Below are 4246 nucleotides of genomic sequence, written 5' to 3' on the forward strand. Positions count from 1 at the left end.
TCGGCACCACATTGGCCTTCTTCCAGTCTTCGGGCACTACACCAGAGCGCCAGGAGTTTTCAAAGATCTGTGCCAGGGGCTGGGCTATGACGCTCTTCTTCTTCTTTTGTTTCTATTATGGCTGATGTTAGTTAAAATAGCCACACTGGGGCATATAAAAGAATTTGATGCGAGCCAAACTTTGATGCAAGCCAACCAGCTTCTCGGGACTCCTATGCAGAAAGGCTATCCTATTACCTGGAAGCCAACAAAGTGGAAAATGCAGAACAAAAGCGTGCGATCCTCCTGACAATCTGTGGGGCCAAAACATTTGCTATTGCTTGTTCCCTCACAGCACCTGCCTTACCAAACACCAAGTCTTTTGCTGAACTAATTGCCCTGCTAAAGGCACACTTTTGTCCAAGGCCATCTGCTACCCTGCAGAGATTTCATTTTTTTAAATGGGACCAAAAGGCCAACGAGCTCCATCACCTTGCAGAATTTGGTGAGTTCGGTGATCTCCTGGATGGCCTGCTTCGCGACCATCTTATCTGTGGAGTTCAAGATGAAGCAATCGAATGTCATCTACTCTATGAACCAAATTTGACCTTGGCTACTGCTCAAGAAAAAGCCTTGGCAGCTGAAGCAACATCCTATAATGTGAGAGAAATTTGCCAGGTGTCTTCCAGCAATGTCCGATTGCTCCAAAAAGATCAAGAATCAGATCATCACCAGCAAATTCAGTGAATTATACCTTCACCAACAGCACCACATAAGCCAATTAATCCACAAATATGTTTGAGCTGTGGCAGCCAACATAGATGAAGGGAGTGCAGGTTTAGGAATGCAGAGTGTCATGCCTGCAAGAAGAAGGGCCACATAGAGAGGGTTTGCCACTCAAAGGCCAGTTCCAGGAGACAAAAAGTCTGTGGCAAATGTATTCACTCCCAAACCACTCACAGATTAGAGTCCTCCCCAGAATGTGAGGTACAAAAACTATATTTGATTCAAAATGTTGGTGTTGTTGAAACTCAAGGTTCTGAGATGATTGCAACTGTGGCAATAAATGGAAAGAAGTGCAAAATGGAAATGGACTCAGGTTCAGAAGTATTCCTCATAAATGAAAACACATTCTTCCAGTTGTTTCTGCACCCTCTCCCCAAGTTACTGAAACCTGAGTGTCACCTGCATGACTACAATGGACAGATTGTGAAAACTTTGGGTAGCTGCAGTGTAGATGTCCAGTACGGATCTGTTAGCATTTACCCCTCGTTGTCACTAAGGGTTCCTGCAAAAGTCTTCTGGGGAGAAATTGGTTCTTACCACTGGGAACTAGTATTCAAGGCATACACAGTCTCTACACAGAAAGTCTGGAAACCCTTGCAAGGGAGTTTCCCCAGGTATTCTCTGAGGAATTAGGAACTTACTCAGGCCCACCTGTAACGTTCCAAATGGATTTTGCGATAGCCCCTATCTGTATAAAGACTTAGAACATACCTTTCTGAGCTTTCGGAAAGGCCAAAAATTGATGCAGCCAAAAACTGATGCAAAATTAGATCGGCTAATTGCGCAAGGGGTCTTCAAGCCAGTCATACATACAAGCTGAACCAAACCAATTGTTCCCATTTTAAAACCTAATGGCAGTGTTCGCATCTGTAGGGCTTACAAGTACACTGTTAATAAAGCACTTAAGCAGGACCAGTTGCTGTCTGTTCTTGCAGGAGGGAAGGTTTTTGCCAAACCTGACCTCACTCAAGCCTATCAGCAATTGATAGTGGATAACAAGGCTGCTGAGGCCCAAAAAATAATTACACACCTTGGAACATTCCATGTCAGGTGCCTCCAATTCGGAATTTCTGTGGCAGCAGGAAATTTCCAGCAGCTCATGGAGAAAATGCTAACAGGAATTCCTGGGGTTGTTCCATACTTTGATGATGTGTTGATCATGGGGCCATCTAGACAGAAACTCACTGAGAGACTCAGAGAAGTGTTACAGAGATTCAATAAAGCAGGTATCAGAGTAAAGAGAGAGATATGTCAACTGGGAGTTTCCAGTATCAACTTTCTGGGATATCAAATTGATGCTTCTGGCATTCACCCAATTGAAGATAAGGTTAAAGCAATACATGATGCCCCCATACCAAAATACAGACAGGATCTTCAAGCATTCTTAGGACTTCTCAATTTTTATCACGTCTTCTTGAAAGACAAAGTCACTGTAACAGAGCCCCTTCATTGCTTACTAGATAAAGGAGCTCAGTGGAAGTGGACTTGCCAGCACAACAAAGTCTTCCAGGGCATCAAGAAGTTGCTGACATCAGACTCTGTCCTTGTTCACTATGATAAGCACAAGCCACTGTCCATTACTTGTGATGCCTCACTATTTGGTGTTGGCACTGTCCTCAGTCACACATTGCTTGATGGCACGGACGCACCTTTTGCTTTTTACTCAAGAACAATGACTTCATCTGAGAGGAACTACACACAGATTGATAAAGAAGCACTGGCAATCATTGCAGGAGTTAAAAAATTTCACAATTACATTTACGGCTGCAAATTCGAAATCCAAACAGACCACAAATCCCTTCTTGGAATTTTACTGTGGACAAACCCACTTCTCCTATTCTGTCTCCCCATATGCAACACTGGAGCATCATGCTAAACTCATATGACTATACATTCATGTACAAACTGGGGGAAATGATCGCAAATGCTGATGCATTGAGCTGCCTACCACTACAAATACCTGATTGTACTACTCTGTTAGCGGAAGTCCTCATGCTGGAATCCATGCCATAAGCCCCTCTTCAGGCTCATCAGATATCAAGGATGCCTGCAAAAGACCCTATCCTTGCCCATGTCCCCAACTGGGTGTAGAGGGGTAACAGGTTGGTGTTCTTGGGGCCAATTTCCCTGTGGCCCACCCACCTGTTCCTGGGCTAACTGCCTGCCTTCTTGCCACATCTTGATGTTAATTAATTGATTAAAGATCTTAATAAGCAGGAGGCTACCCATTAGTGTACCCCCAATGTTTGGGGGGGTGTCTGTGGCTCCATACCTCCCCTACACCGCGGCCCAAGCCTCACAGATGGCATCCAGATGTTATCAGTCAGCCTGGCCCCACACTAGCTCCAGAATCCTCTCGGCAGGACCCTCCTTTGATCTCTCCACTCAGGCTGCCGAGCTCCTTGTAGCTGGCTCCCCTCTTGGGCGTCGTCCCCACTCGGGATCTTCAGCCACACACAGGCCCTGGCCTCACCTCCAAAGCCAGGCAGGGTCCCAGGCCCACAACTCTGGGTGCCCCTCGCAGTGGGCATCTGGCCCTTAGTCCTGGCCCCAGCATGGACCAGTTAAGGGGGCACTCTACCTCCAGCCTCATTAGCCCTACCACACTCTCTCTGGGGCCCCCTTCCTGGATATGCAGAGATGGGGTGACTCACACCATGACTGGTGTTCCAGGGTCTCACAGAGGACTCTAACTCTGCCCCTGGAGCAGCAGGTCATGGTGCTACCCTGAGATCTTACACAACGCCCCCTCTACTCAGGGCTCCACAATGTGCCCCCCTCTACTCAGGGTCTTGAGGCTTCCCTTCTCAGGTGGGCTCAGGAGGCCATAGCCATCCCTGGCCCCCTCTACCTCTGATGTCCTGACCCACCTGAAGGTGGGAGCTGGGGTTAAGGCACCCTGACCCGCCTTTCACCAGGGTGGTGACTGGCCTGGCATTTCCTGGGGGCTCCTGCACCACTGAGAGCCCCACCAGGCCACCCATTCCTGGCAGGGTGCAGTTTTAGGTCATACCCAGGACCAGGAGCCTCCCAATCATCCCCTACAGCTCCTGCCCTTACCTCCCATTGATACCCACAGCCAGGCGATGTTGTTGCCTGATCTTCCAGCAGCAAAATGCCCTGCCTATATGGGCAGCCCTGGATCCAAAATGGCTATCCTAACCAGGCACCTGCCAGCTGCTGGCATCAGCCCCTTAAAGTGGTAGGCACAAATAGTGCCCTGCCACAAGGGGCTGGCCTGCAGACAAATTGGCTGAGGAATTCAGGCCATTTTCATCGTGTCAGCATGAGCCGTCTGCCCACAAGGGTTGCCTCTTGTAGGAAAAGTGTGTCACAATTCCAGAAACAGGACACCAAATCATACTGACAACTCTGCACACAGCACACCCAGGCTTTTTCATAGTTTCATAGTTTCTAGGGTCGGAAGGGACCTGAGTAGCTCATCTAGTCCGACCCCCCGCCATGGCAGCAAATAATACTG

The 4246-nt window shown here is 48.2% G+C and overlaps 1 long non-coding RNA gene across 1 annotated transcript in view; it reads right to left on the reverse strand.

The window, feature by feature from the left end:
• Nucleotides 1-2314, reverse strand: part of LOC109310478 — an 18788-nt gene extending 16474 nt beyond the window's left edge. Inside the window, exon 1 of the long non-coding RNA XR_002101213.1 lies at nucleotides 2303-2314. This is a non-coding gene — a long non-coding RNA (uncharacterized LOC109310478). The remainder of the gene's footprint in view (nucleotides 1-2302) is intronic.
• Nucleotides 2315-4246: the final 1932 nt, after the last annotated feature.

This window comes from Crocodylus porosus, unplaced genomic scaffold (assembly GCF_001723895.1).
Source record: "Crocodylus porosus isolate Cpor-Errol unplaced genomic scaffold, CroPor_comp1, whole genome shotgun sequence".
Lineage (NCBI taxonomy): Eukaryota > Metazoa > Chordata > Crocodylia > Crocodylidae > Crocodylus > Crocodylus porosus.